Below are 15804 nucleotides of genomic sequence, written 5' to 3'. Positions count from 1 at the left end.
GGCTGGTGGCAGATATCTTGCTCCTTACGCTCGGGTGCATAATGCGACTCACCACAGTGCCTTTTTCACAGACCCTTTTGAACGTTTCTCCACAGAATCCAACAGCTCAAGTTAGTTCATGACGCTTCAAGGTCAACAATCGTCAAGAGAAAAACATGCAATATGTCTTACAATGTTGGATTCCTTACAAACAGGACAAGGAGATAACCATGTAGACAAAACCAGAGCATTTGAAAACATCTGTATTCTACAAACACACCAGTGAATGCTATAAATAAGGTACTATGACATAAAACAAAATGAAAACTAGATGTGAGACTCTTCTCTTCAGTGTACAGACTTCATGGCAGTTGCTGCACACTATCTAGCTACTTAGATCTTTAACTCTCTGTTCTGTTAATACCAAATGAGGCCCAAGTGTGTCAACCTGTTTCCCACAGAAACCAAAAAGTCTACATGCATCTCTTTTCTCCTGTGCCCTTTCACCTTACCTGCTCCCAATTCTCCACCAACGTCCTCCTCTTTCTCTAATTATTCTCCTCTTCATTTTGCTTGGCCTTGCCCCCAAGCATGCAAGACAGAGAGTCCTAGAGGTCCAAGATTCTAGAGTGGCTGTTTGCAAGGCGGAGGAGATTACAGTAACTGCCACACTGTATATACTTCTGTGCAAAGAAAAAGGGACAGTGTTCAGAATGTCTCTCACATATAACAAGAGCTGGAGATGGCAGGATACCTGTGTGGCCCAAGGAACTAGAGCTAGCAAATTATGGGCCAAACAATTGCAACCAAAGGCTGGAAGAGGAAAGGTCTGCAACCAGCTCTGTCTCCTAGCTCTCTGGTATTTGCTGCCAACGGGCAGAGTCTATTTCGTGAAGCATCAAGCACTGAAAAGAAGACTCCTGCTGCTGGAAGGTGACAGGAAGTAACGTCCAATGCAAGATCAAGGCTTGTCCTCGAAGCAATGCCCATAATGGAAGAAAAAAAAAAAAGAGAAAGCGGAAGAGAAATGTTAAGTCGCAAGTCCAACCTGGCCCCCAGCCTAGCCCAGCCCAAGGAAGGTAGGAGTCAAGGAGAAGAAACTAAAAGAGAAGAGCCTTGGACCACAACATTCTCCACAAGGTACACTCAAGAAACTTCACCCTACTCTTGAACCAAGTTACAAAGAGAGCTTCTTAATCCCTACTTTGGCTCCTTAAAAGCTGCTATCAGTTCACTCATTAGACACATATGATTTCAGAACAACTGTAATAGTTCAAACTAGATGGCTCTTTCCTTCCTAAGGATTATTAATTAAAGAAGATCTATATAGCTCTAAGTATATGATACATAAAATAGAATACTCTGTAGAATATAAGTAACTCTTAGTTCAGTGTATTAATGAACGTCTGTAAGAAATGTTGCAATGATTTCCCTAATGGAAGAGCCTGGGGGAGGTAAATCTGTCTTCTAGGATTTCCTCCCCAGAGCTCAGAAACTCAGGTGTTGTTTTAGCTCTCCTACACTCTCTTCACCCAAGCCCGCCTTCCTGTTGGGGATCGGACCTCCCTATTGGCTCTCTCATACCTTTCAACTGCCTGCTTTGTGACATCACTCTCCTACCAAACCTACTACCACTTGGTAGAGTCTTGGGGTTTCCGTGGAGCTGTTTGGACCAGTAACCAGTGACCTCTGTACTGGACACGTGCGCCGTTCAGCTGCAGCCACTCAGACATCCTCTAGTGTTGTCTCCTCATCCCTTGTACCTGCAGTGGATGCTTCCTCTTCTCTGACCATGTCAGGTAAGAAAAGAAACTTTGGAAAGTTTTGCGTTCGATTTCTTTTGCCCCTAAATTGAGTAGGAGATTCAAAATAGCATGGAATAATGAGGGAAAGTATTGAACTACACGTCTGGAGACCTAATTTCACTTTTGACTTTGACGTTTACTATCTGTGTGACTTTGGACAAATCACTGGCTGTCTCACAAAGCCTGTTGCTTTCCTTAACTGTTACGTTAGGATACCACGTTGGGTTGATCACTCTGATCCCCTTCTTTTCCAGTATTGAGCCTTAAAGGGTACCCATGTAGAAAACGAAATCAGACACTTCTCAAGAGTGTTTCAACAGAAACATAGAAAAGCCAGGGGACATAGAAAACTAGCAATATATACCAAGATGTTTCATCTCTAATGGTCTCCCTCCACTAGGATTTCGACTAGTTGAAAAGAGAGAATAGGGAGAGAGGATGGAGAGTACTGGGCTCTACAGGGAGGCACAGAGTCGAGCGTAAGGAAGTTTAGGATGGTTTTCATTAGCACAGGCCAACAGGCACCAAGAGATGGGAGAAAATGTAAGAATGAAGAGGGAAAGCATAGAGGAGCTCTCAAGAAAAACGGAGTTTGCAATGGAATGCTGATGGGAACCAAAGATTTTCAATTAAAGCAGAAACAGCACAGAGGGAAACCTGCTCAGAGCAGGGCAAAACCAAGTTGATGGTAGCAAACCCTTACATTAACAGACTAAGAAGGAAAGTAAGGCCAGAACAGGGGATCACCAGGAAAGGCAGCTTATCAGAAAAGTCATACTCCGTTTTCTTTCTTTTATTGCCTCTCTGAATACAGTTGGCCACTTGACAGTTTTGAATATAAACATTTTAGAAATACGTTTTAGAAATGATGCCTCCTATAAACAAGCAACCACAGTGGTTATCTAGGGGGCTGCTTTTCAGTGTTTTATTCTTTCTAATTTTTAAACTAGGTAGACATTTCACCAATTCAACATTTTAAGTGATATCTTCTAAATTGAATCAGAAGGACTATTTTCCTTGGTGTGATATGTAGGTTCTAAGGCAAGGCTGCTTTTCATTTTTACAGTTATTTCCTTCCTAACACAGAGAGCACATTGATCAACAGCCATCGTTCGCTTGTAGATCTTAGCTACCGAAGAAGAAGAAGAAGAAGAAGAAAAAGTCAAGCCCCACATCTCTAATTCCCCCCACTTAGGGAATTCCCTGGCGGTCCAGTGCTTAGGACTCGGTGCTTTCACGGCCAGGGCCACGCGGCGCGGCCAAAGAAACAAAACAAACAAACATCCACGTTTATCGAAAACCATATTGTGGAGTCCTGTGGATTTTCTTACATTTGAAAATCTTTTTTAATTGGATTCTAGGCATGATGGTTTTTTGAGGTTTTGGGATGCCATCTTCTTGGATGCTGAAGATGATTCTAATCTAAGTTCTAGGATAAATCCAAAAACCTTCCTGATACATTTTAAGCTTCCTTTCTGCTTATTATATAAGCTATATTCATTGAAATATATATTTCTCCTAGGCTTAATACCTCTTACTTGCTGGGTAAAAATATGAAGGAGCACAATAATGAAACTCTTTTACACTTATTATTTTGCTGTCTGCTTCGTACCGGTTTTCATTGAAATACTTGTCTATATGTGTTGTGGCTACCTATACATGCACATTTATTGCATTCTGTTGCTTGTTATGCATTTTTTACTGACATACCTTCTCTGTCTGTATGCATTGGCTAGGAATTCATTCACCTCTATCACCTCCATCGTGTCTTCTGGTTAATAGTATTCACTAAAATAGAGTGGGCAAAATTCACTTTCATAATATTGCATGGATGGTACAGAATGCCATTTGTTAGTAAATTCATTAGGCTTCGATACTTGCCACATACCCCAGTTTTCATTAATATCTATGGATTTCTTTTTCGTTAACGTAATATGCTTGTCATGATTTTTCTTTGTCTTTCTAGAACTTATTGTATCTTCCTCCATATAAATCATACGCAATAGATCAGCTTATTCATCTATTAATTATTACTGCTATTATTATTGGTGGTGGTGTTATAACCACTTTACAGGTGAGGAATCTGAAGTAATCAGATAACTCTTCCCTTTCCAAAAGCACTTAAGAAATCCACTTTCGGGTAATCATTTTGAGGTAGGATGAGAAACCAGGCTTGAAGAGGGCAAAAATGACTCTTTCAATTCACCAGTTGGACTGAGCTGTACGTCACCTCTAGGTAATAGCGTGGGAACTGCACAAGCAAAGGGAGACACTGAAGACGACAATGGTAACAGCCGTACTGTTTTCTAATGGACAAAAAAAATGCCTATATTATAAGTTCTATTTCTCCTGCTTTCTGGCAGTATCATGCTCAGAGTGGAGTCCTGGCAAGGAAGTCAGGATACTTAGGTTCTGAAACCTGGTAATGATACTAACATAATGAGAGAACTTGAACAAGTCAACCCGACCTCTCTGAGCCTCAGTTTCCTTACTCACGAAATGAGACTGAGAACATCGAAGTTCTCTAAGGGCCTCCTAGTTCTAAAATGCTTCCAGTCTAGGAAATAGCATAGAAGTCAATACGAGTGCAGGCTGAAGGGAAAGACAGGGCAGGGAGAAGGTTGCTTCCAGCCTAGAGAACAATCTCTGAACCACACCACTTGGCTCTTCTGCCCGTCTGTGCCCAAGATGGGAGCACAGGCAGTGAATAGAGAAGAGTGGAAAACTGCTCAGTCCTTACAGCCATCATTAACTGTCTGATTTTGGGTTTCTCAGGAAGTAGTGATAGTAGAGGTGTCCTGATAGCAAGAACCTTCAGATGATGCCGTTCCTCAAACGTAGTGAGAATTTCTCAACCTCCCTGAGTTTTTCATGACCCTCTTGTTCTTACAGAAAATTTCCAACATCCATCTCTACTTGGAACTCTAAATTCTCTGCAGCATTCTCCTCCTGTGGTGAGCAATGCAACTTCCCTAACACGAAGTGTCTGCAACTTCTCCAGAGTCTCTGCCCCTGCCGTCAGTTCGGCATCGGCTACTGGTACCCCTTTCCAGACACTCATGGGTAGTGCCTACCTTTACCAACATTCTAGCACGACTATGTTATCTGGAGTTACTGACCACAGCCAGATCTCCACTTCAGCTGCTTCCTATCCAGGTGTTCTTGAGTGGGACATCACAGCAAGCACTGAAAAGAATTCTTCTTCACTCGGAGACTTTACTCTGGCACTCACTGACCGCCACACAGCTGCCTCCTCCATGTTTCTGGCAGCCCAGGATGATAAAACTTCAGACGCCAAGAACATGGTCCCTCTACATCCATCGCTTTCTGCCAGCCTTGCTCAGGGAACACCATCTCAGATTCCAAATCAGGGGCAGAGCCGCCTGTCACTTCCCTGCCAGGAAGGAAGCCAGGTATATTACTGTAACCAAGGCACACTGGGGTCTTTACTGTATGGAGAACTTGGCTCCTGCCCGCAATCCTACGGCTCGGCGTCATACACAGGAAGTCGGGCCTCTGGGCAACCAGAAATGGGAATGGGACTGAAGGAGATTCAGCCCACAAATATCCGACCACCAGCTTCCACCTCTGCAGTCTGCCACCCTGTGTCTGCTCAACGCATCACAGAAACAAGTTTTCAAGGTGAGTATAACAAACGCCAGAGAAAGTTGAAGAATGAGGTCGGCATTCAAAAATGGGGTCAAATCGACAGCTGGGAAGGGGTGTAGAGGCAGGTAGAATTTAGATCCTGAGCCTTTAATAACCACTACCTTCGCTCAGTGCCCTCTGTTTTTAGACTCTATATGAGAACACCTAGGGCTTCCCTGGTGGCGCCGTGGTTAAGAATCCGCCTGCCAATGCAATGCGGGGGACACGGGTTCGAGCCCTGGTCTGCGAAGATCCCACATGCCGTGCAGCAACTAAGCGCATGTGCCACAACGACGGAGCCTGCATTCTAGAGCCCGTGAGCCTCAACTACCGAAGCCCACGTGCCTACAGCCCATGCTCCGCAACAAGAGAAGCCACCGCGATGAGAAGCCCGCACACCGCAACCGAGAGTAGCCCCCGCTAGCCGCCAACTAGAGAAAGCCCGTGCACAGCAATGAGAGACCCAGTGCAGCCAAAAACATAAATACGTAGAATAAATAAGTTCAAACAGTAAATAAATACATAAACATAAATTACAAAAAAAAGAACACCTAATGCAGGTGGGAAGGTGGGAGGGCCACTGTAGAGGTCATCTATGCTACATGTACAAGAACGCCGAGAGCACACCAATCGGTACCACACTTTTCACTGCTGTAGCCGATCGTTCCCCCTGTACTGCCACACTGTAGCACTCCCTTCCCTCATCTACTGCTATAGTCTCTTCGGAAGGTGTTTCAGAACTCTTGTTATGTGAGTGCCAGTTGAACTGTCCTCACTTCCTTCATTTATACCAGGATTGAAGACCTTGTGGTCCGAGATCCTGTCCAGAGAGCAAGCAGGCTAAGACTCTGTCTTTGTTGATGTGTTTCATCAGCAAGGGCTCTACCCCCTCTCCTAGTTCATGGTGTGACGTGTTCTTGGCCTCTCGGGAAAGTGGGGAGAATGGAAAGGACCCTATATGAGAATGCTAGGCTTTGTAAAACATTTCAGGTTTTTAAAAATAAGACTCATTTTGTATTGGACTTATAACAGTCCTATGAAATACAAAGCGAGCCGAGAATCAGTGACAGGAAAGGCTCACCAGTAAGAATTACAACAGTCACCGCTTACCTCGTAGCATAGGGCACTGTCCGTGATCCTTAAGAAGAGTTAGTAGAAATGCCTTGCCCATCTTGCCCCTGAACCCCTTGAAAGGTACATGACTGCTGTGTTGGTGTTTAGGGGGAGCATCTCACTTACCAGGGACTGACTTCTCCCTTGATCCCTTTGTAGGGATGGAGACCTCCCCCCTGGTGATGAAAAATTCCCTGGGATTGCAACCTCCAAGCCAGACGTTTTGTGTGACACAAAGTCAAGAACTCCCCAAGTCCTGCAGTAGCAGAAACAGCCACATACTTGAGAGTAACCCACCATCTGAACTTGGGGACATTTCAGTGACAGCTCCAGTCCAGAGTGCCAGGCGTCTCCTGGCCCTGCCTCCAGCTCCAAGCCAGGGACAAATAGAGAGTAAGCACGTGGATGATATCAAAACCAAGCTTTCAAAGCCTCTGGATGCCTACCAGATCCCAACAGAGAACCAAGATCCTCCACTACTCCCTTTAGGAATCCCTGATATTCACCAGCCGCTGGCCTGCACCGATCCCCTCAGCCAAGAGGAGCAGCCTGGTTCTGAAAATGCTGATCTGGGAGAGAACAGCCGGAGTCGTCAGGACCTAGGGACACTTGAAAATGGGATTGAACCTAGCAGTGGTCTTGCAGACATTACTACACTGGCGGAGGATATTCACCTTCCCCAGCTCTTTAATCCTTTGAAAGATCTTGATCAATCCCAAGGTCCCAACGTGATCAAAGCTAAAGACACCAGAGCCATTAAGGTGAATCAGGTGCAGGAAAAGCCAAGTGTCATAAAGGTTCCCTCTGATCAACCCAGGAAGAACAAACAGAAAGCCTCTGAGCCTATCAGTGGCGCTCCCAAGGCCAAAATCCAGCCAAAGAATCCAGAGTGCCCGTTAGGGGGAGAAGTGGTTACATGCCACGCTGCAGTCAGTGACAGGGCTCCTGTGAACACGGCCAAGCACTCTCAAGGCAAACCTCAGAAAGCTGCATCCAGAAAGATCAGCAAAACTAAGAGCCACGGGCAGGAAAAGACCAAAAGGACCAGAGGGAGAAACAAGGCTGAGGAGAACAAGCAGTCAGGGAACAAAGTCAAGGCAGAAGAGAAGCCAGCAATCCCCCACACGAAGCGAAAGGAACACCAAACTGAGCTTCTCCAACAGAGCTTTCAAAAGCCTCGAACCTCCCTTGGTGTGCGCATGCTGGAGTCTGTGAAGGTTCTTCATGCGCTGGGGAAGAAGAATGAGACGAAAACTGGGCGCTCTTCCTGTCGGCTCTTGGGAAAGTCAAGCAACCCCAAAGACCCCCAGCCACCCCCAGCTATCCAGCCATGGCGGCATACCCCACGTGAGGGGAAGGGTCCTGAGAAAACGCAAGTCCAAGCCCAGAAACCAGACAGCAGTGCTGAAACAGAGTGTCCGTCTCCAGCCCAGTATGAGCGGCCTCCTCCTGGGAAGGTCAAGTTGATACCTCTGCCTTTTTCTGCCTGGGACAAGCCTCAAGCTCGACCCGCTCCTCGGAGGCCACAGTCTCTGGCCTCACATCGGCCTGCTGGGGCTTACCGTGCCCAGCCTGGTTCTACTGACTCAGCTCAACCTGCTGCAGCCAATTCATCCCAGCCAGCTCCTGCCTCTTTGCCAGGCCCCGCCAAACCAGCTCAGCCAACTGTGACCAACCCAACCCAACCGGCTTGGCCCAACCATACCCAGCCTCGTGTCCCTCAGTCTGCTGCTCCTAGGCCTGCACCCTCCAAAACTTCATCTGGCGCTCCTCTCCAGCGGGAGCCTGTTCCCCCTGCTGTGAATAAGCGCCAGTCCCCACCCAAGCTCCAAACCCACTTTCTACTCCAAGACTTCAGCAAGCAACGAGTTCCATGGAGGGAACCCAACGTGCCTGAGCCAGTCATGTCAAAGCCCATCGAACAAGAGCAGAGGCCAGAGCGAGAGGCCATGAAGAGGCGGGCTCAACAACAACGGGAGAATGCTGCCAGATACACCTCTTCGGGCAAGCTGCAATTTTTCACCGAGAGGGAAAACGAAATGGAAATTGCCGACTACTACGGATACGTCAAGTGAGAGCTGCTAGGATTCTTGGTGCCACCTTGGCTACCAGCTGTTCTTCCATACACAGGTAAGACAGGTATAGAACTGAATAAGTAAATGGAATACAATTAATAGACGAGTAACAAACCTTTCGAATTTTCAGATGCTGCTAACTGGGGCGTGAGAAAGGAAGGACTGAAAGTTGGATGGGAGAATGAAGGAAAGGGGTAAAAACTGAGCAAAGAGGAAGGAACTTGGCCCAGGGCTAGGAAGGCCAAAAGAGACGTATGGATTTAGGAAAGGAAGCAGGAGCGAGGATGAAATGGCAGAAGTAAAAAGCAGGGTCAGAGGTCTGGGTTGAAAGAACACAATTGGAGTAGAGTTGAAGGTGACAGAAGATGAGTCTAGGTTTACTAGGAGAAATAGAAAAAGTCTCTCGGGGACGCTGGCCTTAAGTCTCACAACCACCAGATAGGTATTTCAGAAAACAAGAGGTTCAGGACACATCTCTGAAAGGTCTGAGTTGCCTTATTCAGGTGTGACTGTAGTGGGGGAATAGGGAAATCTACCAGAGAAGTGGCTAGGGCTCAGAGTTATCCTAGGGGCAGCTGACGACAGGGGCAGAGCCAAGGGAACTGCTGGATCAGGAGGCCCACGAACAAAGCAGGGGCATAGCCGCCTGTCACTTCCCTGCCAGGAAGGAAGCCAGGTATATTACTGTAACCAAGGCACACTGGGGTCTTTACTGTATGGAGAACTTGGCTCCTGCCCGCAATCCTACGGCTCGGCGTCACACACAGGAAGTAGGGCCTCTGGGCAACCAGAAATGGGAATGGGACTGAAGGAGATTCAGCCCACAAATATCCGACCACCAGCTTCCACCTCTGCAGTCTGCCACCCTGTGTCTGCTCAACGCATCACAGAAACAAGTTTTCAAGGTGAGTATACAGACGGCAGAGAAAAGTTGAACAATGAGGTCAGCATTCAAAAATGGGGTCAAATCGACAGCTGGGAAGGGGTGTAGAGACAGGTAGAATTTAGATCCTGAGCCTTTAATAACCACTACCTTCTCTCAGTGCTCTCTGTTTTTAGACTCTATATGAGAACACCTAGGGCTTCCCTGGTGGCGCCTGCCAATGCAGGGGACACGGGTTCGAGCCCTGGTCTGCGAAGATCCCACATGCCGTGCAGCAACTAAGCGCATGTGCCACGACGACGGAGCCTGCATTCTAGAGCCCGTGAGCCTCAACTACCGAAGCCCACGTGCCTACAGCCCATGCTCCGCAACAAGAGAAGCCACCGCGATGAGATGCCCGCACACCGCAACCGAGAGTAGCCCCCGCTAGCCGCCAACTAGAGAAAGCCCGTGCACAGCAATGAGAGACCCAGTGCAGCCAAAAACATAAATACGTAGAATAAATAAGTTCAAACAGTAAATAAATACATAAACATAAATTACAAAAAAAAAGAACACCTAATGCAGGTGGGAAGGTGGGAGGGCCACCGTAGAGGTCATCTATGCTACATGTACAAGAACCCCGAGAGCACACCAATCGGTACCACACTTTTCACTGCTGTAGCCGATCGTTCCCCCTGTACTGCCACACTGTAGCACTCCCTTCCCTCATCTACTGCTATAGTCTCTTCGGAAGGTGTTTCCGAACTCTTGTTATGAGAGTGCCAGTTGAACTGTCCTCACTTCCTTCATTTATACCAGGATTGAAGACCTTGTGGTCCGAGATCCTGTCCAGAGAGCAAGCAGGCTAAGGCTCTGTCTTTGTTGATGTATTTCATCAGAAAGGGCTCTACCCCCTCTCCTAGTTCATGGTGTGAAGTGTTCTTGGCCTCTCGGGAAAGTGGGGAGAATGGAAAGGACCCTATATGAGAATGCTAGGCTCTGTAAAACATTTCAGGTTTTTAAAAATAAGACTCATTTTGTATTGGACTGACAACAGTCCTATGAAATACAAAGAAAGCCGAGAATCAGTGACAGGAAAGGATCACCAGTAAGAACTACAGCAGTCACCGCTTACCTCGTAGCATAGGGCACTGTCCGTGATCCTTAAGAAGAGTTAGTAGAAATGCCTTGCCCATCTTGCCCCTGAACCCCTTGAAAGGTACACGACTGCTGTGTTGGTGTTTAGGGGGAGCATCTCACTTACCAGGGACTGACTTCTCCCTTGATTCCTCTGTAGTGATGGAGACTTCCCCGCTGATGAAAAATTCCCTGGGATTGCAACCTCCAAGCCAGACAGCTTTCCTATGGAATGACAGAGAACTTGTCAAGGTGAAACACCAGTCTGCGGGAGAAAGGGAGGAAGAGAATGATGGAAATCGTTTCTGGGAAACTATTTTTACATTATGTGTTGTTTGTTCCCGGTAAATAAACTGAAATCTTCTTAACAGTACAACAAAATCTAAACCACTAAAGCCAACAATACAGGAGTATAACGTTCGAAAAAAATTTCTTTGGCTGCGCAGCATGTGGGATCTTAGCTCCCCAACCAGGGATTGAACCCACGCCTGCTGCATTGGAAGCGCAGAGTCTTCACCACGGGACCACCGGGGAAGTCCCAGGACTATCACTTTTAAAGGAGAAGGTACAAACCCCTCGGTTCTATGAACTGGAGATTTTTAGTAAGAAGTCAATATATTTGTTGTTAGGCACATTTTATGTTAGGCTGTCTCCCTGCACAGGATGCAGGCGCCTTGAGAATGGAAGTCATATCCCTCTATAGTACGTCCCTCTTCTTTCTGCTTTGCAGTTTGCTGCTCCACTTGTTCAACCCCACCTAGTAATAACCTATACTTCCCTTGTTCCTGTTTTCCCATCTGGAAAACAGACAAAAGGCAACCAAACAACGCAAAGGTCTCAACAAATAAGGGATATCCAAAACCAGAGATGGCCAGAACTTCTGTACCCCTGATGAAATAGTCCTCATACAAAACCTGATAATCAAATTCCTTAATGCTAGGAATCACAGTGAAAAATAGTATCTGAACTGACTTCTGTCAGATGAGTGAGAACTAAGGTTAATTCAGTGTATCTGAAGCATAGAAAGTGAGGGCAAAAGTGGCACAAGATGGGACTAGAGAAGCAGAGAGGATTCTAGACCACGCAGAGTCTTAAAGGCCAACAGTGTGTTTTCTATTCTCAAAACAATGCTTGTGAGCGATGTTTATGAGCAACGTTCCAACTTGCTTTGAAGGTTTCTTGTGTGAAGAGTGGATTGGAAGGAAACAAGATATATGGACACTAGTTAGGACCTAATCGCAACAGACAGGCAAGTTCAGTATTAGGAAGTTGAGGAAGAGCTGGCTGACAGATTCCAAAGAAATTCAGGAGATGAACTGAAGCGGGCTTAATGGGGTAGGAGATGGAGGAAAGGAAGGTCTTAGGGAATTCAAGGGTTTACTGCACACATGAGCAAAGTCTCAAAATTAATCATTTGAACGTACAGAGGCGGATCTCCCAAATGACACCGGTTAGGAAGCAACGGTACGCCCTTTAGAATTCCTAGAGACAACACAAATCAACTGTTTCGATGGAAAATTCGGCGGGACTCTTGATTTCCATGGGAATACAGAGAAAAGAGACACTGATCTGGCTTGCAGGTATATTTAGGAAGTTGTTAGCCGGACATCACCTACTAGTATCATGTAAGTAGGCCGTCCGAAGTAGGAAGCTTAGGGGAAAAACCTGGAGGAAAACTTAAAAGCTTAAGCCACACCTCTACACTACACCACCTTTCACAATTTCTTCTCAGATAAGCATCATCCCCATCAGTGAAGAAACTCGTACCTCATAATAGGAAAAACAGGCCTAAAGATTCAATGTGTGTCTTGGGAGGTCCCATCTATGCGATATCTTCCTGGGACCAGAAAAGGCCCCAGGAAGATCCATCTCTGCACCCCTGAAAGCTTACCACCAAGGAAAATGACTAGGTCCATAGATTGCCTCCCTCAAACCAGCTTACCTCACACATAGATCATTAGCAACTCCGCCCTTACTCACATTATCACAGTCACAAGAGTGGTTAGGGAGAAAAGCACTAACCAGGGGAACTAAAACAGAGGCAATCCAGGCCAAGCTGGGCTGGTGGCAGATATCTTGCTCCTTACGCTCGGGTGCATAATGCGACTCACCACAGTGCCTTTTTCACAGACCCTTTTGAACGTTTCTCCACAGAATCCAACAGCTCAAGTTAGTTCATGACGCTTCAAGGTCAACAATCGTCAAGAGAAAAACATGCAATATGTCTTACAATGTTGGATTCCTTACAAACAGGACAAGGAGATAACCATGTAGACAAAACCAGAGCATTTGAAAACATCTGTATTCTACAAACACACCAGTGAATGCTATAAATAAGGTACTATGACATAAAACAAAATGAAAACTAGATGTGAGACTGTTCTCTTCAGTGTACAGACTTCATGGCAGTTGCTGCACACTATCTAGCTACTTAGATCTTTAACTCTCTGTTCTGTTAATACCAAATGAGGCCCAAGTGTGTCAACCTGTTTCCCACAGAAACCAAAAAGTCTACATGCATCTCTTTTCTCCTGTGCCCTTTCACCTTACCTGCTCCCAATTCTCCACCAACGTCCTCCTCTTTCTCTAATTATTCTCCTCTTCATTTTGCTTGGCCTTGCCCCCAAGCATGCAAGACAGAGAGTCCTAGAGGTCCAAGATTCTAGAGTGGCTGTTTGCAAGGCGGAGGAGATTACAGTAACTGCCACACTGTATATACTTCTGTGCAAAGAAAAAGGGACAGTGTTCAGAATGTCTCTCACATATAACAAGAGCTGGAGATGGCAGGATACCTGTGTGGCCCAAGGAACTAGAGCTAGCAAATTATGGGCCAAACAATTGCAACCAAAGGCTGGAAGAGGAAAGGTCTGCAACCAGCTCTGTCTCCTAGCTCTCTGGTATTTGCTGCCAACGGGCAGAGTCTATTTCGTGAAGCATCAAGCACTGAAAAGAAGACTCCTGCTGCTGGAAGTTGACAGGAAGTAACGTCCAATGCAAGATCAAGGCTTGTCCTCGAAGCAATGCCCATAATGGAAGAGAAAAAAAAAAGAGAAAGCGGAAGAGAAATGTTAAGTCGCAAGTCCAACCTGGCCCCCAGCCTAGCCCAGCCCAAGGAAGGTAGGAGTCAAGGAGAAGAAACTAAAAGAGAAGAGCCTTGGACCACAACATTCTCCACAAGGTACACTCAAGAAACTTCACCCTACTCTTGAACCAAGTTACAAAGAGAGCTTCTTAATCCCTACTTTGGCTCCTTAAAAGCTGCTATCAGTTCACTCATTAGACACATATGATTTCAGAACAACTGTAATAGTTCAAACTAGATGGCTCTTTCCTTCCTAAGGATTATTAATTAAAGAAGATCTATATAGCTCTAAGTATATGATACATAAAATAGAATACTCTGTAGAATATAAGTAACTCTTAGTTCAGTGTATTAATGAACGTCTGTAAGAAATGTGGCAATGATTTCCCTAATGGAAGAGCCTGGGGGAGGTAAATCTGTCTTCTAGGATTTCCTCCTCCCCAAAGCTCAGAAACTCAGGTGTTGTTTTAGCTCTCCTACACTCTCTTCACCCAAGCCCGCCTTCCTGTTGGGGATCGGACCTCCCTATTGGCTCTCTCATACCTTTCAACTGCCTGCTTTGTGACATCACTCTCCTACCAAACCTACTACCACTTGGTAGAGTCTTGGGGTTTCCGTGGAGCTGTTTGGACCAGTAACCAGTGACCTCTGTACTGGACACGTGCGCCGTTCAGCTGCAGCCACTCGGACATCCTCTAGTGTTGTCTCCTCATCCCTGGTACCTGCAGTGGATGCTTCCTCTTCTCTGACCATGTCAGGTAAGAAAAGAAACTTTGGAAAGTTTTGCGTTCGATTCTTTTGCCCCTAAATTGAGTAGGAGATTCAAAATAGCATGGAATAATGAGGGAAAGTATTGAACTACACGTCTGGAGACCTAATTTCACTTTTGACTTTGACGTTTACTATCTGTGTGACTTTGGACAAATCACTGGCTGTCTCACAAAGCCTGTTGCTTTCCTTAACTGTTACGTTAGGATACCACGTTGGGTTGATCACTCTGATCCCCTTCTTTTCCAGTATTGAGCCTTAAAGGGTACCCATGTAGAAAACGAAATCAGACACTTCTCAAGAGTGTTTCAACAGAAACATAGAAAAGCCAGGGGACATAGAAAACTAGCAATATATACCAAGATGTTTCATCTCTAATGGTCTCCCTCCACTAGGATTTCGACTAGTTGAAAAGAGAGAATAGGGAGAGAGGATGGAGAGTACTGGGCTCTACAGGGAGGCACAGAGTCGAGCGTAAGGAAGTTTAGGATGGTTTTCATTAGCACAGGCCAACAGGCACCAAGAGATGGGAGAAAATGTAAGAATGAAGAGGGAAAGCATAGAGGAGCTCTCAAGAAAAACGGAGTTTGCAATGGAATGCTGATGGGAACCAAAGATTTTCAATTAAAGCAGAAACAGCACAGAGGGAAACCTGCTCAGAGCAGGGCAAAACCAAGTTGATGGTAGCAAACCCTTACATTAACAGACTAAGAAGGAAAGTAAGGCCAGAACAGGGGATCACCAGGAAAGGCAGCTTATCAGAAAAGTCATACTCCGTTTTCTTTCTTTTATTGCCTCTCTGAATACAGTTGGCCACTTGACAGTTTTGAATATAAACATTTTAGAAATACGTTTTAGAAATGATGCCTCCTATAAACAAGCAACCACAGTGGTTATCTAGGGGGCTGCTTTTCAGTGTTTTATTCTTTCTAATTTTTAAACTAGGTAGACATTTCACCAATTCAACATTTTAAGTGATATCTTCTAAATTGAATCAGAAGGACTATTTTCCTTGGTGTGATATGTAGGTTCTAAGGCAAGGCTGCTTTTCATTTTTACAGTTATTTCCTTCCTAACACAGAGAGCACATTGATCAACAGCCATCGTTCGCTTGTAGATCTTAGCTACCGAAGAAGAAGAAGAAGAAGAAGAAAAAGTCAAGCCCCACATCTCTAATTCCCCCCACTTAGGGAATTCCCTGGCGGTCCAGTGCTTAGGACTCGGTGCTTTCACGGCCAGGGCCACGCGGCGCGGCCAAAGAAACAAAACAAACAAACATCCACATTTATCGAAAACCATATTGTGGAGTCCTGTGGATTTTCTTACATTCGA

The 15804-nt window shown here is 45.7% G+C and overlaps 1 pseudogene across 1 annotated transcript; it reads left to right on the top strand.

Annotated features, from left to right (window-relative positions):
- The first annotated feature begins 1690 nt into the window (after positions 1 to 1690).
- Positions 1691 to 8620, top strand: LOC309622249 (uncharacterized protein C2orf78 pseudogene; annotated as a pseudogene). Its single transcript has 3 exons — positions 1691 to 1778; positions 4677 to 5426; positions 6705 to 8620. The product of its transcript is annotated as an uncharacterized protein C2orf78 pseudogene (transcript).
- Positions 8621 to 15804: the final 7184 nt, after the last annotated feature.

The sequence above is a fragment of the Balaenoptera borealis genome (genome assembly GCF_965194805.1).
Source record: "Balaenoptera borealis genome assembly, contig: HAP1_SCAFFOLD_1873, whole genome shotgun sequence".
Classification (NCBI taxonomy): domain Eukaryota; kingdom Metazoa; phylum Chordata; class Mammalia; order Artiodactyla; family Balaenopteridae; genus Balaenoptera; species Balaenoptera borealis.
This window is presented reverse-complemented; position numbering and strand designations above follow the sequence as displayed.